The following is a 26547-nucleotide window of genomic DNA, read 5'->3' as shown; positions in this document are numbered from 1 at the left end:
GGACATGAAACTCCCACAGATTCAGCAGGTGGTCTTAAAATGGTCTGGATGGATTTTACAAAAACCAAGTCTGCACAGCACTTATATACATATCCTTATACTCTATTACTTTTATCTGTGATTAAGTAGCATGGCATAATGGATAGAGCATGGGCCTGGGAGTCAGAAGCTAATGGGTTCTAATCCTGACTCCGCCACTTGTCTGCTGTGTGACCTCGGGCAAGTCACTTCACTTCTCTGAGCTTCAGTTACCTCAACTGTAAAATGGGGATTGAGACTGTGAGCACCATGTGGGACATGAACTGTGTCCAACCTGAGTGACTTGTATCCACCCCAGTGCTTAGTACAATGCTTGGGATATAGTAAGTGCTTAACAAATACCATAATTATTATCACTGCTATAATAATTATTATTAAGCTATATTTTAAAATGTTTAAAGCTGACATTTAATTGTTTTCCTTAAAGGTGCCTTTTTTTAAGGACTGCATTTCATTTATATTAAAGCTCGAAGATATCATGAAATGGGGATTATAATTTTATGTATGAGTTGAGAGGATACATTAGTGTAATCTTTTCAGTAAAGTTTCAAACTGAGATAATATATTACGGACTAAATTAGGGATCCAATCATGCAGGGTTCCCAGGGGCTGCTTTCCCGATTACTAAACATGAAAGAAAACCACTTAACCTAATGGAATTTAGAGTTCCTCTTAGATAGATCAACTTAGAGACTCAATACACAGTCTCTACAAAACCGTTATTAAGTGTCTCCCTACCGCTTAGTTTCCGACCCACAGAGAACATTTGAAAAGTGAATCGGACAGTCCTGAAAAATTTGCCAAAGTCTTCATGACGAAATGGTTGACTGAATCAGCTTTGAAGATCCTCCACTTGACCTTATCCCCATTACGATCAGAGTGAAGCTAGGCTGGGTGGTGGGACTTAGCCTTATATTAATGTCTGTCTCCCCTTCTAGATTGTAAGCACATTGTGGGCAGGGAACTCGCCTGCTTACTGTTGCATTGTACTCTCCCAATTGCCTAATACAGTGCTCTGCACATAGTAAGTGCTCAATAATTATGAATGAATGAATGAAATCAACCTACTCTATGAGGCTGTTGTCTGAAGACGTAACCAGGAACCAGCAAGTTGGAATCAAATCCTGCTTCTGGCCCACTTAGAATCTCTTCCAGTTCAGTGGGCTAAGAGCATCTTCAAAAGTCTTTGAGATTGTGGTTCAGTAACTGTTTAATGCAGAAGATTGAGGCTCGAGAGATACCTACATGAGAAGACATGGAAAATGACTGTTAATCACATTGCAAATGTAGAGATGTCCAGTGGATAGAGAGCATGGGCCTGAGAGTCCTTTTCACCCTCTATTTTTGTTTCATCTCTTCTTAAGTGTCTATCCTCACTTGTTCTTAAACCGTGAACCCGATGGGGTCAGGGACCATGTCCCTTCTTTCCCAGCCCTTAATACAGTCCCTTAAGAGGCTCTTAATATGAGTCAGAGGACCTGGGTTCTAACGCCAGCTCCGTCATTTCTCTGCTGGGTGACCTTGGGCAAATCATTTCGCTGCTCTGTGACTCAGTTACCTCATTTGAAAAATGGGGATTAAGACTGTGAGTCCCATATCAGATATGGTCTGTGTCCAACTTGATTATCTTGAGTCTACCCCAACTTTTAGAAGAGCGGCTGGCCTACAGTAAACACTTAAATACCAATAATAATAAAAAAAGAACACAGAGTGCAGTTTACCAAAGACATGAATGGGTGATAATCCTCCCCAACCCCTCCAAAAAAACCCCCAAAAACCTGTTTTATGGTGAGCTAAAGGCCATACATTTCAATGCAAGAGGGCAGACATTTTTTTTAATCTACTTGTTAGGCTCTTTCTATGTGTCAGGCACTGTTCTAAGCGATGGGGAGGATACAAAGTAATCAGGTTGGATACAACCCATGTCCCACTTGGGACTTACATCTTGATCCCCATTTTATAGATGACGTGGTGACTGAGGCCCAGAATGGTGAAATAACTTGCCCAAGGTCACCCAGCAAATGGAGGATCTGGGATTAGAACCCAGATCCTTCAGACTCCTAGGCCACACTAAAGACCCACTGATTACAGTCTCAAATGAGACTGAGTCCCATGCAGGACAGGGTCTGTGTCCTACCCGATTTGCCTGTATCCACCCTAGGGCCTAGTACAGTGCCTGGCACATAGTAAGTGCTTGACAAATACGATGCGAAATAGCAGCACACTGCTATGAAGATCCTGGAAAAAGTCATGAAATGTGATATAACAATTGCCACAAAAATACAAATGGTCAATTCTATGGTGTTTCCAGTGACAGTGTATGGATCTGAAAGCTGGACAGTGAAAAAAACAGGATAGAAAGAACATCGATTCTTTTGAAATGTGGTGTTGGCTTTTGAGAGTACCAAGGCCTGACTGAAAAACAAACAAATGGATTTTGGAGCAAATAAAACCAACGTGGTCTCTGGAAGGCCAAATGACTCGACTTAGATTAGCATATTTTGGACATATTATCAGGAGGACTAATTCTCTGGAGAAGACACTAATGCTAGGAAAAGTCCAGGGAAAACGGGGAAGCCTTTAAAGCCTTGCAGAAGATAATAATAATAATAATTGTGATATTTAAGTGCTAATTATGTACCAAGCATTGTACTAAGCGCTGAGTCTAGAACAGTGCTTGGAACATAGTAAGCACTTGACAAATGTCATTATTATTATACGAGCAAATCGGGATGGACACAGTCTCTGTCACACAAGAGGCTCACAGTCTCAATCCCCATTTTATACAGGAGGGAACTGAGGCCCAGAGAAGTGTAATGACTTGCCCAAGGTCCCACAGCAGACAAGTGACAGAGCTGGGATTAGAACCCATGACCTTCTGACTCCCGGGCCCATGCCCTAACCACTACACCATGCTCCTTCTATAGAAAACAATTGTTGCATTGGCCGGAAATCGAACACGGGCCTGCCGCTTGGCAGGCAGAAATTCTACCACTGAACCATCGACAGAATGTTAAAAGGCAAGCTGGGCTCAAACTGGTCCATTCCAGTCAATCAGATTTACTGAGGGTTTATTGTGTGAAGAGCACTGTACTAAGCGCTCAGGCGTGGCGGAATGGTTACAGCTCGGGCCTGGGAGTCAGGAGGTCATGGCTTCTAATCCCGCCTCCATCACTTGCCTGCTGTGTGACCTTGAGCAAGCCACTTAACTACTCTGTGCCTCAGTTACCTCTTTTGTAAAATGGGGATGGAGACTGTAAGCCCTACATGAGACCTGGACTGTATCCAACCAGATTTGCTTGTATCCACCCCAGAGCTTAGTACAGTGCCTGGTACATAGTAAATGCTTTACAAATACCGTAATTATTATTATTATTACAATAGAACAATAAACAGATACCTCCCCTTTCCACAATGAGCTGGGCCCGCCCATTTGTGAGCTGGTCCTCACAAGCAGGTGATGTGGCAAGTACAAGCAGTGTGGCCTGATAGAGCCCAGGCCTGGGAGTTAGAGGACCTGGACTCTAATCCCAGCTCTGCCACTTGTCAGCTGTGTGATCTTGGGCAAGTTACTTCATGTTTCTGGGCTTCAGTTACCTCATATGGAAAATGGGGATTAAGACTGTGGGACATGGACTATGTCCAACCTGATTAGCTTGTATCTGCCCCAGTGCTTAGTACAGTCCCGGGTACAGGGCAAGTGCTTAATTTTTTTAAAAAGTTCCACCTTAAATGCACACTGCCTTCTGCGATGGTGAGGCAACAAGAGAAGCAGCGTGGTTTAGTGGGAAGAGGCCGGGCTTGGGAGTCAGAGGTCATGGGTTCTAATCCCGGATCCACCAGTTATCAGCTGTGTGACTTTGGGGCAGTCACTTTACTTCTCTGTGCCTCAGTTACCTCATCTGTAAAATGGGGATTAAGACTGTGAGCCCCACATGGGACAACCTGATTACCTTGTATCAACCTCAACACTTAGAACAGTGCTTGGCACATAGTAACCACTTAACAAATACCATCATTACTATTATTATTAATAAAAGTTTTCTGGAAACTAAGTTAGATATGGTTTCTGTAAACTACCTCTATCTGCAGAGCAAACACTTTCCTCCAAGCTCTTCCAGAGAGAAGACCATAAAAGAGAACATACCACATGAAAGTAGTATGTTTCAACATGAATAGCATCTCTAAAACATGAAAGCTCTGTGAAAAGCAGGATGTTCACCCAAATCCCCTCAGAGGCCGTTCCCATTTCATTTTACTTGGCTCCAAATCATTCCACTCAAATTTAGTTTTGTTCCAAATACTTTAACAGGAAAATTTGATAGCCCCAAGGCTACCCAACAAACCAAACCCCCCACATTCACTTAATTCTACATATAATTTTGTGAAATGCCACTTAAATGTAACCACCCACACAGTTCAAGTAATTTCTTTGAGGTCTAAAGAAAAAAAACTAAAAAAAAACATGGAATGGTAATGAAAAAGTCAGCAACCTCTTTCATTGTTAGAAATATCCTCTCTGCAACCGTACAGTGCAAGGATTTGTTTGTAATCATCTCCATGAATTAGCAACTAAGAGAAATTCTTCCATTCACAAAAGATGAGCAGGTTGAAACAGCTTCAGAACAAAAACTGGTTGAAATATGTGGAGACTTGAGCATCACACAAACACTGAGAACTTGGGGTTTGCAGCTAAAACATCTTTCTTTCATTCAATCGCTTATTTCAAAAAGACAGCACGAACACACACATTCTGGTCACCCGCCAGCTTTTAACGTAGCTCATGTAATTAATGCTGGGTTCGCAGCATTGGATGCATGCGTCACGCTTGTTTTGGGCAGGGACCGTGTCTACCAACTGTTGTATCTCCCAATAGTTCAATAAGCACTAGGATAGATATACAAGATAATCTGGTTGAACAAAGTCCCTGTCCCATATGGGGCTCAAGTCTTACTCCCTGTTTTACAGATGAGGTAACAGAGGCACAGAGAAGTGAAGTGATTTGCCTGAGGTCACACAGTAGACAAGTGACAGTAAGCGCCTAAATACCACACTTACAAGTTGGTAGATGGGATCCACCGTTTAGAACAGTGCCTGGCATATAGAAAGCACTTACCATAATTATTATTATTAATCCCTGCCCACAAAGAGCATAAGGTCTAGTGGAGAAACCTAACCAAAAGGTATCTAAGTCTTAAAAGGAGATGCTCTTGTGTGTAGCATCTCTGCCTCAGGACAAGAAATACTATGGTTCCTTGATGTGCCACGGCCTTCCTCTATTTTCCAGGCAAATAATCGTAATAATAAAATTTGCCTCTCCAAAGAGTCAGCACTGCTTTTTAGTAATCACACTTTGCACCATCATAAAGAGTCTCTAAAACCAGGTTGTCTCTATACCATAATGGCACTGATGAAATAATCATGACTCTCGGAAAATAACTGACCTACTTTCCACAACCACTTGGGAATCTGTATGCCATGGCATTGGGCCAGCACAAATGAGCTTATCAACCAGCATTTCGGCCCAGGGCGATCAGGTAGTAATAATAATAATAACGTACTTAAGCCCTTACTATGTGCCATGTACTATTCAAAGCACTGGGGTAGATACAAGTTGATCAGGTTGGACACAGCCCCTGCCCTACAAGGGGCTCACACTCTTTTCCCCATTTTACAGATGAGGTAAATGAGGCAAAAAGAAGTTAAGTGACTTGCCCAAGGTTACACAGCAGACATGTTAGAGCCAGGATTAGAACCCAGGTCCTTCTAACTCCCATGGTCTATCCACTAGGCCACACTGCTGCAGGTGAATGCCTGCTTGTCTTTTTTTTTTTTTTTTTGCGTGTGGAATTTGCTAAGTGCTTAATATACACCAGGTACTGTATTAAGCACTGGGGTAGGTGCAAGCTAATCAGGTTGGACACAGTCCGAGTCCCACATAGGGTTCACAGTCTTAATCCCCAATTTAAAGATGAGATAACTGAGGCGCAGAGAAGTTAATGACTTGCCCAAGGTCACTAGGCAGACAAGTGGAGGAGGCGGGGTTAGAACACAGGTCCTTCTAACTCCCAGGCACCACTGCTTCAATGAACAATAAATTCTGTCCACCTCCTTTGCGTTCCTGAGGGCTTCAGTCATGTATTCCCTCGGCCTTTGACTGTCCGCAGAGTTCTAATCCCTCTAGACTGTAAACTCATTATGGGTGGGGAACATGCCTGCTAATTCTGTTGCACTGTACTCTCTCAAGCGCTTAGTATGGTGCTCTGCACACAATAAGTGCTCAATAAATACCACTGATTAACTGGCAGATTAGTCTTTTGAGTCTGCCACAGTTGTCCTAACCATCTTGTTGCTTTTCTCTGTTTGTTCTTTAACACTCAAAATGGGGGCATCCTCCATTCCTCACAGTATTCCAGGTGTGGGCATGCGGTAGTTTTAGATTTTTCTAAAATAGTGTTTGTTAAGTGCTTACTATGTGCCACGCACTGTACTAAGCGCTGAGGTAGATACATGCTAATCAGAGGACACAGTCCCTGTCCCTCATGGGGGCTCAAAGTGGCTTAATCCCCACTTTACAGATGAGGCAAATGAGGCCCAGGGAAGTAAAGTGACTTGCCCAAAGTCACACATCAGACAAGTACCAGAGCCTAGATTAGAACCCTTTTCTCTTTCTACTGCCCACCCGGCACGCTCCACTCCTCTGCCGCCCACCTCCTCACCATCCCTCAGTCTCACCTATCCCCCCGTCGACCCCTGGGCCACGTCCTCCCGCGGTCCTGGAATGCCCTCCCTCCTCACCTCCGTCAATCTAATTCTCTTCCCCTCTTCAAATCCCTACTTAAAGCTCACCTCCTCCAAGAGGCTTTCCCAGACTGAGCTCCCCCCTTTTTTTCCCTCTGCTCCCTCTACCCTCCCCCTTCACCTCTCCAAAGCTAAACCCTCTTCTCCCCACTTTCCCTCTCCCGTCCCACCCCCTCAGCATTGTACTGGTCCGCTCAACTGTATATATCTTCATCACCCTATTTATTTTATTTTGTTTAATGAGATGTACATCACCCTGATTCTATTTGCCATTGTTTTTATGAGATGCTCTTCCCCTTCACTCTAATGCCATTGTTCTTGTCTGCCTGTCTCCCCCGATTAGACTGTAAGCCCGTCAAAGAGCAGGGACCGTCTCTATCTGTTGCCGATTTGTACATTCCAAGCGCTTAGTACAGTGCTCTGCACATAGTAAGCGCTCAATAAATACTACTGAATGAATGAATGAACCCAGATCCTTCTGACACCCAGGCCGAGGCTCTAGCCAGTAGCTGTGCTGCTTCTTATCTAGTGACAGAACAATGCTTTCCATTAGAGGAGTAGCATGGATTAGTGGAAAGAGCAAAGATCTGGGCGTCAAAGGATGTGGGTTCTAATCCTGCTCCACCACCTGTCTGCTATGGGCATTGGGCAAGTCACAACTTCTCCGTGCCCCAGTTCCTTCATCGTCTAGACTGAAAGCTTGTTATGGGCAGGACAACTGCTACTGTACTCTCCCAAGTGCTTAATACAGTGAACTGCATGCAGTACGCACTCAAATACCATTCATTCAGTTGTATTTATTGAGCACTTACCATGTGCAGAGCACTGTACTAAGCGTTTGGGAAAGTACAATACAACAACAGTGACATTCCCCGCCCACAATGACCACTGATTGACTGATCTGTAAAAGAGGTATTAAATACCTGAGTTGGCTCTCCTACTTAAAGGGTGAGCCCCATGTGGGACAAGGACTGTGTTGGTCTTGATGATCTTGTCTCTACCCCAACTTTTAGCACAGTCTATGGCACATAGTAAGTGCTTAAATACCACAGTTGTTATTGTTATTGTTGTTCTGTCCCACATTAGGTTGGCTTTTTTGGTTGCAAAAGAACATACTAGATTCAGTTGTTGGAAATTACTTAAAGGAGAAAATGAGAAGCCTCTAATAACAAAAACGTCACATACTCTCTCCAATTCTAATTTACCAAGAGGGATTGGGTCTTTTAAATACAAGGGAAAAAAATCAATAACTTCAGCTTTACTAGTCAAGCAAGTTTTGCTTAAATTTGGTACTTAGTAACCTCATATTGTTGTTGTTTGAATAGAGTTCTCCAGAATTGCTTCTTCATCCTAAGGAGGTGGCAATTTTCTTGAAAAGATGATAGCACAATAGCAAGTAATTCCTTTCAGAATGTTATTTTTCAACTCAACCCCTAGAGATTTAAATCTTTAACTTAAGATTCACGCACGACTTCCATTAAATTCCATTGTCTCAGAGATGACACTCACCAAGAGACTAGAATCATACATAAGGCATACAACATTGAAGGATATGTTGATTCTCTCCCTTACGTTTTTCAACTTGGAGAGAGTTTAATTAAATTTCCGTGCATTGACATCGCATCATTTTGTCGATTTATCTGCTTAACTTCCAACTCTAATATACCACTAATGAAATTAAAAGACAGAGGAAGACCTAAAGCATGTTTGAAGGAAAATAATAATTATGGTATTTGTTAAGCACTTACTACGTGCCAGGCACCGAACTTAGCGCTGGAAAGAAACCTGAATTTTAGAACGAAAGCTGGACTAGAAGTTAACAGGCTCTTAACAGACTATTAAGAGTGATATTAATTTCTCTGATTTAATAACTGGTATTTATTAAGTGCTTACTAGTTGCCAGGGACTGTACTAAACTCTGGAGGAGAGATGAGATAATCAGGTCCCACATGGGGCTCACCATCTAAGTAGGAGGGAGAACAGATTTGCTTTATAGAGAGATGTTGATCCATCCACATTTCCTTAACCATTAGACTACCCATGTAGTATTTTAACTAAGACAACTGGTTTGAAATCAGAGCAGTTGAAAATGGAGAGAAAATCCTGCATGAGCTTCTAGACTGTAAACTCTCTGTGGGCAAGGAATGTGTCTACCAATTCTGTTGTACTGAACTCTCCCAAGCACTCAGTACAGTGCTCTGCACCCAATAAGAGCTCAATAAATACCACTGAATTGATAAATTGATGAACTCTGGTAATCAGCAAACTTTACATAGCTTCCTGTGGAAAAGGAAAGAGACACTTAAGGTAATAAATGCAATCACTTTTTACAATTCATGGCTGGTTTTTAAGTCAGTTCTATTGGGAACAACTTGAGCACATTCACATTTATTACCCTGATAACTTTATCATAAAAGGTTGTAAAATTCAGTCCTGTTGATCCTCTCAGTTCTGAGCCTAAAGAAAATAAATTTTAAATATCTCTTTAGAAATTGGATTTTCAGTGAGGTGCTGTGTAAAAGACATAAAATTTTTTTAAAAAACCTACTTTTTTTTTTTTTTAACACCTTTCTCACCCAGGAACTGCCATTATTAAGCACTGCCCCCTCTAGACTGTAAGCTTACTGTAGGCAGGGGATGCGTCTATCAATTCTGTTGAATTGTACTCTCCCAAGCTCTTAGAAAAATGGTCTCAATAAATATGATTGCTCCAAAAGTTCATATGCAATCAATATCATTCGAAAAGCCCACAAAGGTCAAGATCTCAAAAGTTCCTGTGATGATTTATTAATTTCCCACTTAACATTTATTTGTAAGCACACAACTCCCCTGAAAATCTCACCTTCACTCATGGCAAATACATGGCCCATTCCACTAACATGTCCACCAGTTGGAACAACACAACTCTGTTTAGAAAGATTTGATAAAAACCAGGGAAACCCAAATTGAAACAACTCAGGAGAGGAAATTTTTCTAGAGGTAAAAATGGTGGCGATTCTATCAGACAATTTCAACAAGTGTATAACCCTGTTTGCAACCCAATAACCATCTGTAACCACACACCATCAAGACTGATACCTTTTCTGTCCCCAAAGATAAGAGAAATAGAAGCAGAGAAATACTTATGTGATAAGCTCAGAAGGACCTGAGATCTAATCCCCAATCTGCCATTTGTCAGCTCTGTGACCTTGGATGAGTCACTTCACTGAGCCTCAGTTCCCTCATCTGTAAAATAGGAATTAAAATTGTGAGCCCCATGTGGGACCTGGACTGTGTCCAACCTGATTAGCTTGTATCCACCCAAGTGCTTAGTAGAGTGCCTGGCACGTGGTAAGTGCTTAACAAATACCATTTAAAAAATGGTGGATCTAACTCTAACATTGCAAGTCCACGCTGCCTCAAGTCAAATACTGCAAAATAAGTTCCCAGAAACAAAAATTTAACTCTGTACTTGGGGAGAAAAATGATATGAGGAGGCAATCATCAACTAGCTTGGATGAGCTAACCAAGCTCTTCTGAACCAAGCCCACAGTCACTGCATGGATTCAGTTTGAAAACTGAGATCAATCAATCGATGGCATTTACTGAGTGCTTATTGTGTGCAAAGTACTGTACTAAGCACTTGGGAGAATACAGTGCAACAGGGTTGACAGATGTGATCTCTGCCCATAACGAGAAACAGCATGGCATAATGCATAAAGCATGGGCCTGGGAGTCAGAAGTTCATGGGTTCTAACCCCAGCTCTGCCACTTGCCTGCTGCGTGGCCAGGGCCGAGTCACTTCATTTCTCTGTGCCGCAGTTACCTCATTTGTAAAATGGGGATTAAGACCATGAACCCTATGCAGGACAGGGACTGTGTCCAACTCAATTTGCTTGTATCCACCTTAGCACTTAGTATGTACCTAACATAGTGAGTGCTTAAATATTATTATTAATGATCTTACAGTCTAGGGGGAAATCCCAAATAAGCTGCAATTCCCAAATCAACGTGGAAATAGGCTGGACAATCGGGAAAATTTTATGGTCACCAATGATTGATCTAGACATTCTCAGTGAGCTACATTAATTTAACATTGGGAACTACTGAGCACCTGAATGCTGATGACTAGCTTAAGAGCTGTGGAAAGAGCAAAGGCCTGGAAATCGAGGGACCTGTGCTCTAGTCCCGCTCTGCCACTTACTTGCTGTGTGATGTGGGGCAAGTCACTTCACGTCTCTAAGCCTCAGCTCCCTCATCTGTAAAATGGGGATTCAATGCCTGTTCTCCCTCCTACTTCAACTGAGAGCTCCATGTGAGACCTGATTATCTTGTATCTACCCCCAAGCCTTAGTACTATGTTTGGCACATAGTAAGTACTTAATACCCCAATCATTATTATTATGAGATAGAAAGAATAAAACAGTAGTAAGATGTGAATTCCCTTCCCTCAAAGGATTACAATATAATGAGCAAGCAGATAAAATAATTTACTGATAAATGATAAGCAACAAGGCTGAGGGTGGGGTGAATAGGAGATAAATCCAAGTGCATATTGGCCGTAGAAAGGAGAGGGAGTAGGGGAAAAGAGGGTTTAGGCGGGGAAGGCCTCTTGGAGGAAATAGTTCAATGAATGGTATTTACTGAGTCCTTACTGCCTAGCGCTGTTGGGAGAGTAGAATACATCAGAATTGGTAGACGTGTTCCCTGCCCACAGTGAGTTTACAATCTACAGTAAATTCCTTTAATACTGAGCTCCGCCCCGACTGTCATGAGCCCCAACTGACTACCTTAAGATCGATGTGGGCAAGGAATGTGTTTGTTTATTGTTGTATTGTACTCAGAGGGTCTCCTTGATCCTCCCTGAAATGAACAGTAAAACCCACCCAAAATCGTCATTCTGATTCCAGATCCGGAAAGCAACGCGGGTCTGTGATTTGAAAGAAAAAATTCTGCCAATAAGTTTCTTCAAAGATCAGCGATTTCAACACACATTCCACTCGGATGAAAATGCACTTTTCCAAAAGGAAAAAAAAAACAAAAATGAACTTTTTCTAAAATTAGGTCCCTCTTCTGCTAAATCTTTCTTCCCTAATCTTAGGGAAATTCCAAGCTTTAAAGCTTCTCTAAGCATTGACAGGCCAGTTGTTTTTTCCAATCCCCCACTCTCCTCTGCAACTTTATTTTCTTGAAAAGTAAAATTGATGGTATGAAAGTTTCCAAAGTGACAGCTCTAGAGATTAATGGCCTATACCTCTCAATAAAAACAAAGCCCAAACTCATAATTCCCTGGCTTTGCAATCACCCTTTCCATTAAGTGCCAACGAGGGTAAAGTACTCTCAGGAAAAACTACCCGGTGAAATGTAGCCTCGGCTGAATCCAATACTGGCAAGCCAGAGGAAGAGGCCAGGTCAAGCAGTTTAACCATCAGCTCTTGAAAATGAAGGTATCATTTGAGAGATGGAGCAAAAAATGGTATACAGTAAGACAGGCTTGAGCTACAGCGGCAGCGCCTCTTCACATTAAGTAATGTCTCAACCCTGGCCTCTGGAATGCCTTAAAAAAACTATTTTTTTCAAGGTCCACACACTTAGTTTAGGACTCAGAGTTTGGTCTTAATCCTCTGAAAGCCAGCCTCATCTCAGGCAAATTTTAGCCTTTGATCCTGTTGAGGAAGGTAGGAAAGTCACAAAAGGCAAAATTTTAGTATGGGGCAAGGACCAAATTTCAGAAGGATGCCATATAAGGATTGTGGCCCATATCACGCTAATTAAAATCTGGTTTCCCTCAGAATTTGAGTGAACGGTCTTGTACATAATCCAGTTACTATGGTTTTAATACCCTCAGTTTTATTTCTGATTTTGGCCAAAATTCCACAAACAAAAAAAAGGGGGTAGGGGGCTCATTTTCCCTTTAAAGTAAAGACTAAAAGTTAATGCACTTTAGAGTTCTGAGAATTAATAGATTCATGGGAACATTTAAAAATGGAAACTTAGGCCTGACTACAACAAAGAATTTAAATGCTCCAAAAGATTTGATCTCGCAAGACATTAGCATCCTCAAAGAAGAACCAACCCCAAAAACACAATTCCCTTCCCAGAAATGCTGGCACTCCAGAGAACCTAAGTAACACTCAAGGCTCCTGGTGTTGAAATCATCAACCTTTTTTATGCAGCCCCATGGAAGCTCAAAACAGTCTTTAAGGTAGCATGGACGCTACTGAAAAATCTGAAACTCCTTCCAGACAATAACGTTCTAGAGAAACACATCTTCTAAAAGAGGTAGATAAGAGGAATCGCCGTATCTGCCGGTTCATTCGTTTTAACTTTATTTAGAAGGGTGGGGTGTGGAAGGTCACTTAAATTTTGCCTTCGGTTATGGGAGCCAATTTTTCACTGTATCGGGTGGCTATGAAGTAATGGAAATTCGACCCAGAAGTGCTCAGGTGCCGTCGAGCCAACAAAGCCACAAGATGTAGTAGCACATAAAGGTACGTCAGTCAATTCTCCCTTCATCTTCTCCCTCAAAGATCGCCACTTCCCAAATGGCAGTGAACCATTTTTCCCACTCTTGGAAAGGTTTCCATCAGGTACCAATTGGCTCATTTTCACGAGCCCGGCTTTCCTCACTGAAGTGGCGCTGGAGACTCCGGATTATAAACAGAAGCGCTATTGTCAAGGAATCGATTCAATAATAAAAAGAGCTAAGGCCACTTGTCTTCTAGAAAATTACTGCCAAATGCTGCCAGACCCTGCCTTTTCTTCTTTCTGGGCCCCTGGCCAGATACTAATCATTTTTCTAATTTCTAGCCATGTAATATAGCACACAGTAACATCTGTGGCAGCTTTCCCCAGGCAGTTTTTTAGTGAACTTTCTTCCACAACCTTCTAATGTCTTGGTCATTTAAAAAAAAAGATCCACAATAATACGCTCTTCATCCAAGTCAAAGGACCTGAGGCTTTTACTTTAAAAATAAAGGGCAGGAGCCTTCTGAAGCTTTCTCCAAAAAGGGAGATTATTTTTTTCCCCCCGCGAGCTTCTATCCCACCCATCCTAATGCCCAAAAAGTCAGTCCCATTTCAAAATGAAGAGGGTCGTAAAACTACCAAAATGTGCTGAGGTTAAAAGTACTTCTTTAACTGGTAACACTGAATGAGTACAGCAGATGCTAAGCAAGAGACACTGGGCTACGAATATCACTCCATCAGCCAACAAGTTTGAACAGCTACCACATTTTTTAACATCAGAAATCAAAGAATACATGTCACGACATTACAGTATCTTTTGAAGTATCGACAGAAAATGAAAGCCACCAGCAGGCATGAAAATTTTCAAGTTAAACTTCACAACAAGTCCTAAAATGAATAAACAAGACCCAATCTGGAAGTAGGAACTATTTTAACTAATAAATAACATCATCAGGACAGCACCCAAGAGTTGCAATTCACCACAGTGGAAACTGACTTTCGCTAATTAAATCCTCCCTACTTTACTAAGTATCAATCAGTGATACTTATTGAGTGATTATCCTATGGAGAGCACTGACCTAAGCACTTGGGAAAGTAAAACGCAACAGAGTTAGCAGACATGTTCCCTGCCCGCAATGAGCTTATGTATCTGTTCTTCCAATCTGAACTATTAATTTTGATCTGGAGGCACTAGTGTTCAAAACCAAAGAGGTAAAGAAAATGAAGCCATTGCTCTTTTTTTTAAAAAAATGATTTGTTTGGCGCTTTCTATGTGCCAGGCACTGTACCAAGCAATGGGATAGATACAAGCATATCAGGTTGGACTCGGTTCCTATCCCACATAGGGTTCAGACTTAATCTCCACTGTATCGATGAGGTCCAGAGAAATGAAGTGACTTGCCCCGTTCTGCCAGCAGACAAGTGGCAGAGCTGGGGTTAGAACCCAAGTTCTCTGACTCCCAGGCCCATGTTCTCTCCCCTAGGCCAAGATGCTCTTCACAAAAATTTCTTGCAATTATTTGTTCTGATTCATGAAAATGTTCTAATGGACCTTCCTCTTTCTCCCCAGCCACAGTCAACGCCAATCAATCGCTCAATCAATAGTATTTATTGGGCGTTTACTACATTTACAGCCTTGTACTAAGCACTTAGTACTAAGCTCCAGAGAGAGCCTTGGCAGAGATCACTCCAAAACACAACCGCCAGAAGATGCTAACTGGGAATAGATTCAAGGCTTTTCCTGACATTTCCATTTTAGATGGCTAGTTACGCTTAGGGAATTTATAGAAATTCTTTCAAAAACTATAAAAGAGAAAAGAAAATACCCTAGTTGCTAGAGAATAGAAATGGAACAGACAGTCGGAAAGGACACTTCCTGTTTGTCTGTGTTCAAGAAGGGTTCAAAATGATCTGGGCAGATGTAGGCAAGGACCAGGGTTCACCAGCTGAAGATGGTAAAATTGTATTTAATCTTTTTTCCCCCCACTTTTCCTTCCAATCTTCCGAAGGTAGGTTCATCCCTTGAATTTATGCTCAATGTGGACAGGGAACGTACCTAGCAAATCTGTGCTTAGTTCAGTGCTCTTGCACCCAGTAAGCACTCAATAAATACAACTGATTGGTCATTCCATTGCAAAAAAAAATGCCCAAAAGTGTGCAAAGCGGGGGGGGGGGGGGGGGGGGGTGGAGGAGAAGCCAGGGGCCTGGACAATCAGCTAGAAAAGGAATTCTGCATGGTTTTCATTAAAGGCTTTCTAAATATGGGCTTGGAAAATTCGTGGTCCAAGCCCCCAAGTAGCAAAATGCCATGCCACGAAATTTCTCACACATTTTTGTCCTGCTTAAAAGATGCCTTATAGATTAATAGTTCTGGCTCTGTTGACTTTCATTCAATTTATTCATATTTACTGAGTGCTTACTGGGTGCACAGTACTGTACTGACTGGTACACTACAATACATGACACAATCCCTGCCCCAGACAAACTTACAGTCTATAGGGAGCTTACACACATCTCTAACCCCATCTGCAGTGCTCTTTCCCAAGGAACCTCTCCCATACCCCCATCCCCACCCCCTCCTCCAAGCAGCATGCCCTTATTGATTTCCCCAAACTTCCTCCAGCTCAGTCCATCCCACTGGGGGTTGAGGATTTACCTACTCCTTCGTTGACTGACTTAGTCCCTTATGTCTCAGCAATTCTCTTATCCTTAACTTGGGTCAATTTAACAACTCAGGCTTACCTTCTCCCCTATTTCTGTGCAAATTCCTCAAGGGTTGGGGCATCTCAACTTAACTTGTTCCCTCAATCACCCAATTCACAGTTCAGTAAGGAGTAGGCCATCCAATACAGCTGACTCTAATGCCTGCAGTGCACCATTCAATGGTACCTACTGAGCACTTACCGTGGGAAGAGTATTGTGCTCACAAATCCAGAGAGCACTGGGAATGGGTCTAAACTAATTGACTAGCATGTTGCCTGTTCACCAGTCAGAATAACAATGGTATTTGCTAAGCGTTTTCTATGTGCCGAGCACTATACTAAGCACTGGGGTAGGTACAAAAAAAAAAAAATCAGGTCGGACATAGTCCCTGTCTCACATGGGACTCACAGTCCAAGTGGGAGGGAGAGCAGACACTGAATCCCCACTTTACAGAGGAGGAAAATGGCATAGAGAAGTGAAGTGACTTGCCCAAGACTTTACAGCACACCAGAGGCACAGCTGCAATTGTAATTCAAGTCTTCTGACTCCCAGGCCCGCTTGGCCATGATGTTTCCCTTCCTTTCTGAGAAAATTTTATGAGCTGTATCCTTAAAAGTACTGATCCTTAGGTTTCTTTCTTTTTCTAACAAACTACTTTAGACTGAAGAACCTGATGCCTACAGAGAAGGCTCGTTTTTTCCTTAGGGTTAAAACGAACTGGTAAACTGAAGAATGTAATCTCGACTCTTCACTCACCACTAAAGAAAATTTCTGCAGAATCTCTCCTCCTCTCATTTTACCTAGAGGGGATAAATTTTCTAATCAATTACTTCTGCCTACAAGACGGGCAGAACATCTGTGGGCTATTTTACCGGTCGGATCAGAGCACGTATTCTGGGGACTAAAATGCTAGAGGAACCTTGCATTTATTTGAGTAACAGGAAATGAAGCACTGCTTGAACAAAACAAAGGTCTTGCTCCACATCTGGAATTTTCAGAGATGTTTTGATCACACTTATTAAAATGCAGACTGGGTGTTAAAAAATTATAATTGTAAAATAAATCTCTCAGAAATATCTTCTTAAACAGATTAATACTTACGGATCTTGCTAGGGGTGGAGAGGAGTAGGGGAAGGGGCAGGTGTCACAATCAGAGCCGGGTCCTGGGAGTCAGAAGGACCTGGGTTCTAATCCTGGCTCCGCCACTTGTGTGCTTTGTGACCTTGGACAAGTCACTTTACTTCCCTGGGCCTCAGTTCCCCTTTCTGTAAAATGGGGTGTAAAACTGTGAGCCCGATGTGGCACAGGGACTGTACCCAACCTGATTAGCTTGTACCTAACCAAGTGCTTAGAAAAGTGCTTGACACAGTAAGTGCTTAATACCATCATCATCTTCATCATCATCATCATCAATCCCTCTTCAAAGTCAGAATCATTATGCTTTATTAGAAATGGGCTCCCTGAAACTGTACATAGTTCAGAGGCAACAGCAAGGCTCCCTGGAGCTTCAAACAGTGTAAATGTGGGTGCAGGAAAGAACTCACACTCACTAATAAATAATAATAATACTATTTATTAAGCACTTACTACTATGTATATCACAAACACTTTGCTAAGCTCTGGGCTATTTACAAGATAATCAAATCAGGCACAGTCCCTGTCTCATGCAGGGCTCTAAGAGGGAAGGATTTTATCCCCATTTAACAGATGAGGAAACTTGAGCAGAGAGAAGTTAATTGCCTTGCCCAAGCTCACACAGCAGGAATGTGGTAGAGCCAGGACTGGAACCCATCAACCCACCTACCAGTCCAGTGCTTTTTCCATTAAGCCACGTTATCTCTTACCGCTTTTAAGCTACAGAATATTGGACTCTAACGTCAGCTTGGAGTTCAGTGTCCATCCAGCATAAGGAGACCCTGATCTGAACCCGATATCAATGGAAGAGGCTGAATATCATGACAGCACCCTGTCCGTGGAAAAGAAAAGACTTGGGGATCAAATGGATGAGCCTCAGCAACTCACATCTTCAGGGGCACCCTCCCAGTGATCCTACTGGCAATGGAAAGGGTTAGGTACATACGTCCGAAGATGCTTAGGTGATAGATGTACTTCCCAAGGGGGGAGAGGGATACTTAGATGATTCCACAACCTCAAAAGTCTCAGTTTAAGAACAGAGTTTAGATTCTATCCCCGCTGAGCAGCACGGGATGGGAAATTAAGAGATTCGGGTTCCAGTCTCAGCTCTGTCACTGGCCCCCTGTGGGATCCTGGGCAAATCGCAACTGCCAATTAAGGCCACAGTTCCCTAATCAATGATATTTGAGCTCTTACTTTGTGAAGAGCACCGGAATAAGCGCTTGGGAGAGTACAAAAGAGTTGATAGACACGATTCCTGCCCACAGAGAGCTTGAATTTAAAGGTCTGAAAATGGAAATGAGACAGATTATAGGCACCAGATGGGAAAGGGATTGGGCCTGGTCTGACAACCTTGCATCTATCCCCATGCTTAGCACATAGTAAGTGCTTAATGGATGCCGTGATTATTATTAGATTAAAAGCACATGGGGATACAACTGTCTGACATCAATGCACCTTTCAATAGTATTATGTGTTTTAAATATTTTCTCCACCAAAACCAACTTAGTTTTCCAGATCAAATGTTTAAAGGGGGGGAAACCCTCCAAAGGACACCATATTAAATAGATAATCCCCTTCCTAATATTTCTTATTTAAGCAGATACATGACCAAAATTCCCTGATATCCCTACTAAAATATTCAAAAAGAGATTCGCGGAAGCAATCACAACATGAATATAAACAGAATTCTACAGGGAGGGAGAGTAGTCAGCAAGACAATAAAAAAAAAGGACTCAAGAAAAGCGAGTCTGAACAGGCTTAGTCTTTGGTAGGAAGGAGGGGAATGAGAGACTAAGAGGCTAAGGAGGTAAAGTTGGCTATGAGAGTTGGCTGCTCTTCCCAAAGCAATTCTACAGATTCAGGAGCAAACCCTTCAAGAACATCGATCCAGGACCGGGCCTTGAAAAGTCTGCACTCACTACCAAATCCTAATTTTTTTTTCCTTCATGTTACTTGTTAAGCACTTAGCACGTGTCAGACACTATTCTAAACACTAGGGTAGGTTCAAATTAAGTAGGTCACGCACAGTCCCTGTTCCTCATGAGGCTCACAGTCTAAGTAGGAGGGACAACAGGTACTGAATCCCCATTTTACAGTTGAGGAAACTGATGTCCAGAGAAGTGAAGTGACTTGACCAAGGTCACACAGCAAGCAACTGGCAGAGCAACTGGCATTAGAACCCACGACCTTTGACTCCCAGGACTTTGCTCCTTCCACTAGGCTACGCTGCTTCCCCATCTCTTCATCCCCCAAATCCAATGGCTGATGTGGTCGCTAGCAATCCTGCTTTAGTTCAGTCCACCCCCTTCCATTCCCAGCCAAGTCCCAGGGGCCATGAATGGTTCATGCCAACTTTGCAAGTCATCAGGTAACTGGAGGGGGAAGAAGAGAGGAGCGATATTCAGGGTTCTGAGAAGTACATCCAGCCATCTTGGGAATACCTCCCCTCAGTAATAATAATGATAACAATGGTATTTGTTAAGCATTTACTATGTGCCAAGCACTGTTCTAAGCACTGGGGGAGAGACAAGGTTATCAGGTTGTCCTACATGGGGCTCAGAGTCTTAATCCCCTTTTTACAGATGAGGTAATTGAGGCAAAGAGAAGTTAAGTGACTTGCCCAGAGTCACATAGCTGACAAGTGGCAGAATCGGGATTAGAACCCACAATCTCTGACTCCCAAGCCTGTGTTCTTTCCACTAAACCATGCTGAGGTATCATACCTATTCTGTCCCAAAGGGTTCTGCTCCTGTAACCAATGCAAAGTTGCAACACAGTCAGTTTCCCCATAACAACGGGATGATCGTCTTGAAGAAGGACCTTGGTTCTAGTCCCAGCTCTTCCACTTGCCTGCTGCTTGACCTTGGGCAAAAGCAGCACGGCCTAGTAGATAGAGCACAGGTCTGGGTGTCAGAAGATCATGGGTTCTAATCCCAGCCCTGCCACATGTCTGCTGCATCACCCAGGGCAAGTCACTTAACTTCTCTGGGCCTCAGTTCCCTTACCTGTAAAATGAGGATTAAGACTGCGAGCCCTATGTGGGAGAGGGACTGTGTCCAACCCGATTATCTTTCATCTATCCCAGAACTTAGAACAATGCCTGGCACTTAGTAAGCATTTAACATATACCATAAAAAAAAATTAAACTTCTTTGTGATTGAGTCACCTCACCTACAAAATGGGGATTTCACCTATGAGCCCCATGTGAGACGGGGACTGTGTCCAACCTATCTTGTATTTTCCCCAAGCGCTTAGTACAGTGCCTGGCATGGAGTGCGTAGCAAATAGCACATAGGGAGAAAGCTCCCACCTCTGTGTAAGCAACCCTACCGAAACAATCCACATCAGCCTTCTACCCAGATGGACGCACGATGACGGAAGAACGTTCCGTTCCCTGACTCCCTACACCGCCTTATCTCTAAAACATGTAGTTGATACACTCTCTATGGGAGAACGGACTGTATTTATCTTGGCAAGGTTCCTCTGAGGGTAACAAGATGACAGGATGGCAAATCCCACAACAAACCCGATACCTGAGGCATAAATGGAGATGTTAAAAACATCAAAACTTAAAATAAGGATGTTTAAAAAGGTAGGAACTTAAGACCATATCTCTAAAGAGGAGTATAAAGATATAAACATTGCTATGTAGAAAAATGGTTAGCAGAGCAAAAGTTAGAAAGGAGTTGCAGTTAGACTAAGACACAAAAGGCCACAAAGTTGTTTTTTTTCCCCTCCTATTGTGGGAGGTGAACCAGGAATACCAGAGAAAATGTCATCTCCTTGACGGACAAGAAAGAAAATCTGATAACAATTGACTGAAAAGACACAGACTTTTAAAGGCTTTCTTCCCCTACTCTCCTCAAAAAAGATCAAAAGTGAACTTTTGAGCAAAACCAGTCCCCCTTCTGGTGGAAGAATGGCAAGCTGAAGTAGAAAAGGGAAAGAAATGCATAAAGAAACCATGAAAAATGGTATGTATTTAAATAGGTAAGGTCTAAGGACATACATCCTGCACTACACAAGGAATTGGAGTAAGTTATCATGGAAAATGACTTGTTTTTTGAAACTCACAGGGGTCGGGCAATGGGGTTTTTATGGGCAGAAGTTAAAGGAATAGGGGAGGCTTCTCCTGAAAAGGAAAAGGCTGAGGGGTGACAACTGTTTCAAATAAATGAAAGGGTTTTTGAAGAAGACAATAATCGACTCAGGCAACTAAACAAATGGAGATGGGCCTGAAATAAAAGCAAGCGATTTGGGATGGCCGAAAGGAAAAATGCACTGACCCAACTTTGAACCAAGGCCACCAGAGATATGGCCATCTCTGGATGTTGTACAGAAAAGAACTGCCAGCTATCCTGAATGATTGGTTGGTTTCTTGTTCAGAGGCAGGAGACTCGACAAGATGAACCCTCGGAGTTCTCATGTCCGTGATAACCCGGCAGCTGGGTTCTTCTCTGGGTTGGCGGGGGTAGCCAAAGTTCGAGTGCCAAGCTCGGGGCCGTCACTCATCTTGCCCACCTTCCCAGTCGCCAGAAGCAGTATAGCCTCGTGGATAAAGTCTGGGTCTGGGAGGCAGAAGGACCTGGGTTCTAATCATGTCTTGTCTGTGTGACTTGGGCAAATCACTTTGCTCCTTTGGGCCTCAGTTACCTCATCTGTAAAAAGGGATTAAGACTGTGAGTCTCATGCAGGACAGGGACTGTGTCCAACCTAATTAACTTATATCTACCCTAGCATTTTAGTACAGTGCCTGGCACACAGTAAAGTGCTTAACAAATACCAAAAACAACAACACACACCACCATGACACCTCCTCCTGGTTGAGGCAGCCAGCTTAAAGAGGTCTAACCAACTGGGCAAGTGCTACCTTGCCAAACTCCGCTCAAGGGCATCTAGCGTGGCGCTCTCAGCGATTCTAAAGAACTTCAATTGTCCTTATTTACATACACATCAAAGAATCATGTTAGTTGTCTAAAACAATACACTATAAACCCGAGAAATCAAAGCCATACTCTTTACCTGGGTCATTTGATAATGGTATTTTTAAAATTCCAGGATTTTTGTAGCTCCTATACAAAAAATAGTATTTGGTACATATTAAAACTAACAGCAGCAAGGTTTTGTTCAGTTTATAGTAAGCGCTTTACAAATACCATAAAATAAACAATATTTATAGTATTTGTTTAGTCCTTGTGTGAAGTCACAACTGCATTTCAATCAAGAAGCTTCCTAAATAAGTTCCCCATTATTGTCATCTCATTAAAAAAAAAAAGAAGGTATCAGAATAAGAAAGTTGCACCGGACATGTTTTGATGCCTAATACACCAAACAGAATACTGACACCACCCATACTTTACAAAATCTCTTCCACTATTTAAAATCTTTTTTACCCTATTATAATCAACAGATGCTGAAATAAAAGACATTTAAAAGGTCCTCCTCCACATGTTTGCTGAACTGGTCTTGCCCTTTTATGGTTATGGCTCAATAGAGTACCGGAATGCTTTTAGTAACAAGAGAAAAACTCAATTTAAGAAAAAAAAACAATACTGTCAGTTTTCACTGTGGATTGAGTTGTGTTGTTTAGCTTTAAAAACGATCGTACTCCTTCATCTTTCCAAACATCCTAATTCCATGGTGGACAATAGAGATTTTCTTAAACCCATCAACAACAGGCATGTCATTCTAGTGACTGCCACCAACAGAAATGCAAGGGTGGAAATTTCAAGATTGGTCTATAAGCCAAAATTTTAGATTTAACACCACGCTGTGCACAGGGTAAGCACTCGATAAATACTACTGACTGATTCAGCAAGTAGGAGTTTCAGGGTAGCCTGATGCTAAATCCTCCCTTGACCAGCTCATCATTTAAAAAACAAGTAATTTTCTCTTGAGCGTGTTTCCTATAAACCTGGGTGTCCCCTTGAAGAGCTGCAAACTCTCTCAGGCTTTCGCCACTTGGAATAATCAAATATCCCAAAGGAAGGATGACCACAGATCCCAGAAGGAATGAGATTAGGGAGAGAACCCTGTCTCCGTCCGCATCCTCAAGCCGGAGGGGAGACGAATTTTTGGCTGAGCTCAGCTTTCTCCATCTCCTGGATCGATAACTTGAAATCCCGACGTCCCACCTGTAAGAGGGGCCTTGCCCGCGCTCACTCCTCCTCCCCCTGCCCCCTTTAACCAGCCTCAATCGATCAAGCGACAGTACTTATTGAGCACTGACGGGGTGCGAGCACTGTGGTCGGCGCTTGGAGCATCCAGATTTGAAGGATCCAACAGCCCAGAGTTTTGGAAGAGGTAGGAGGGATGGGAGGCAGACTTTTCGGGCCTTTCCTCAGCTCTGAGCAGGCCGGCCGGACTCCAGGAGTCTAGCACGGGGGGAGAGGACTGCTGGCATCCCCCTTCTCCTCCCCTCCACCCCCCAGGACAGACCCCAGGTCTCCCCTCCTACAATCCCTTCCCCCTGGACAGACCCCAGCTCTCCCCTACAATTCCCCCTTCCCCCGGGTAGACCCCAGCTCTCCCCTACAAGGCCCCCTTCCCCCGGACAGACCCCAGCTCTCCCCTACAAGGCCCCCTTGCCCCAGACAGACCCCAGCTCTCCCCTACAAGGCCCCCTTGCCCCAGACAGACCCCAGTTCTCCCCTACAAGGCCCCCTTGCCCCAGACAGACCCCAGTTCTCCCCTACAATTCCCCCTTCCCCCGGACAGACCCCAGCTCTCCCCTACAAGGCCCCCTTGCCCCAGACAGACCCCAGCTCTCCCCTACAAGGCCCCCTTGCCCCAGACAGACCCCAGCTCTCCCCTACAATTCCCCCTCCCCCGGACAGACCCCAGCTCTCCCCTACAAGGCCCCCTTCCCCCAGACAGACCCTAGCTCTCCCCTACAACTCCCTCACCCCTGGACAGACCCCAGCTCTCCCCTAAAAAGCCCCCTCCCCATGGACAGACCCCCAGCTTTCCCCTACAATGCTCCCTTCCCTTGGACAGACCCAGCTCTCCCCTACAACACTCCCTTTCCTTGGAGACCCCAGCTCTGCCCTACAACACCCTCTCTCACTGGACAGACTCCCAGGTCTCCCCTAGAAAGCCCCCTCCCTAGGGACAGACCCCAGCTCTCCCCTACAACACCCCCTTCCCTTGAACAGACCCCAGCTCTCCCCTACAATGCTCCCTTCCCTTGGACAAACCCCAGCTCTCCCCTACCACACCCTTTACCCCTGGACAGACCCCAGCTCTCCCCTACACTGCTTCCTTACCCCAGACAGACCCCAGCTCTCCCCTACAAACGCCCCCTTCCTTTGGACAAACCCCAGCCCTCCCCTACAACACCTCCTCCCCCGGGATAGACCCCAGGTCTCCCCTACAACTGGTCCTCCCCCTGGACAGACCCCCCCCAGATCTCCCCAACACCACTCCCTCCCCCTGGACAGACCCCAGCCCTCCCCTACAACGCTCTTTCCCTGTGGACAGACCCCAGCTCTCCCCTACAACGCCCCCTCCCCCCGGACGGACCCCGGGGGCCTCGCTAAACCACCCCCAGCCCCTGAAGACACCCCGAGTCCTCACCGCACCGTCCCCTGCCCCTGGCCAGACCCCCAGTCCTCGCTCCAACACCCCATTCTCCTAGACGGACCCCAGGCCCTCGCTCCAACACCCCATTCTCCTGGACAGAGCCCGGGACCTCGCTACACCGCTCCCTTCCCCTAGACGGACCAGCCGGTTCCCACTACAACGCTCCTGTCCCCCCGACAGACCCCAGCTCCCCGTTACACCTTCTCCTTCCTCCGGATAGACCACCCCCAGTCCTGGCTGCAACGCCCCCTTCCCCCAGACAGACCCCCAATCCTCACTACAACGCTCCCTTTCCCCGGACAGACCCTGGGTCCTCGCTACAACGCTCCCTTCCCCTGGACAAGACCCTGGGTCCTTGCTACAACGCCCCATTCCCCCGGATACACCCCCAGTCCTCACTACAGCGCTCTCTTCCCCCGGATAGACCCCCCCAATCCTCACTACTGCGCTCCCTTCCCCCGGACAGACCCCCCCAGTCCTCACTACAGCGCTCCTTTCCCCCGGACGGACCCTAGATCCTCGCTACAACGCTCCCTTCCCCCGGATAGACCCCCTAATCCTCACTACAAAGCCTCCTTCCCCCCGGACAGACCCCCAGTCCTCGCTACAACGCTCCCTTCCCCCAGGGACAGACCCCCCCCCCCCATCCTCGCTACAACGCTCCCTTCCCCCGGACAGAGCCTGGGTCCTCGCTACAACGCCCCCTCCCCCCAGACAGACCCCCAATCCCCACTACAGCGCTCTCTTCCCCCGGACAGACCCCGGATCCTCGCTACAGCGCTCCCTTCCCCCGGAGAGCCCCCGGACAGAGCCGGGGGCCCCGCTACACCGCTCCCTCCTCCCTTGGTGGGGGAAGATGAGGTGGGCTCCAGAAGCGGTCCAGCCCACAAGCCCCAGCCCGGCTCCCCTACCTGCACGGCCCCGGAGCCGGAGGAGCAGGACCAGCTGGAGGGAGGGAGGAGGGACAGGACGGGGCGGGGAGGGAGGGAGGGAGGGTCTGCGGCTGCCGCAGCTCCAGAAGCTCCGAGAGGCAGCAGCGACCGCCGCCCCGCCGCCGCCGGGCACAGCGTACCGCGCACCGTGCAGCGCCGTGCAACCCCGTGCAGCGCCGTGCAACCCCGTGCAGCGCCGTGCAACCCCGTGCAGCGCCCTGCCCCGCCCCCGCCGCTCTTCCCGCGAGATCCCGGGCTGAGGGGGCGGGGCCACGGCCTCAGGGGGCGGGGCCACGCGGAGCGGGGGGCGGGGCGAGGCTCCCGGAGCGACGGCCTCCTCCACCAATGGCCGCGCCAGACGCGGGGGGCGGGCTCTCCGGCCACCAATAGGCGGCGGAGAGGCGGCCCCGCGCGGCCAATGGGGAGCCCGAGAAGAAGGCGCGCGCGGGGGGGCGGGGGACGCCCGAGGACGGGCAGCTCACCGCCTCCAGGAGGCCTTCCCGGACTGCGCCTCCCCTTCATTCATTCATTCAAACGTATTTAGTGAGCGCCTCCTGTGTGCAGAGCACTGGACTAAGCGCTGGGAAAGAACAATTAGGCAACGGGTCGAGACAATCCCTGCCCAACCACGGGCTCCCAGTCTAGAAGAGGGAGACAGACAGCAAAACAAAGCAACGGGCAGCAACAGCATCAAAATAGATAAATAGGATCACAGATGTATGCACATCATGAATAAAATAAATAGAGTAATAAATAATATAATTATAATAATGTTGGCATTTGTTAAGCGCTTACTCTGTGCGGAGCACTCTTCTAAGTGCTGGGGGAGTTACAGGGTCATCAGATGGCCCCACGTGAGACTCACGGTCTTCATCCCCATTTTACAGATGAGATAACTGAGGCATAG

At 45.2% G+C, this 26547-nt stretch overlaps 1 protein-coding gene across 2 annotated transcripts in view; it reads right to left on the bottom strand.

Moving 5' to 3' along the window:
• Positions 1-25668, bottom strand: part of GLCE (glucuronic acid epimerase) — a 110078-nt gene extending 84410 nt beyond the window's left edge. Inside the window, exons 1-2 of one of the 2 annotated variants that reach the window (XM_029066030.2) lie at positions 25620-25665; positions 1108-1280 (exon numbers count right to left, since the gene is read on the bottom strand). The gene's annotated coding sequence lies outside the window, so the exon portion shown is untranslated. Of the gene's footprint in view, positions 1-1107; positions 1281-25619 lie in introns of both variants that reach the window. The other variant, XM_029066031.1, reaches the window with a different exon arrangement.
• Positions 25669-26547: the final 879 nt, after the last annotated feature.

The sequence above is a fragment of the Ornithorhynchus anatinus genome, chromosome 5 (assembly GCF_004115215.2).
Source record: "Ornithorhynchus anatinus isolate Pmale09 chromosome 5, mOrnAna1.pri.v4, whole genome shotgun sequence".
In the NCBI taxonomy this organism is placed as follows: Eukaryota; Metazoa; Chordata; class Mammalia; order Monotremata; family Ornithorhynchidae; genus Ornithorhynchus; species Ornithorhynchus anatinus.
This window is presented reverse-complemented; position numbering and strand designations above follow the sequence as displayed.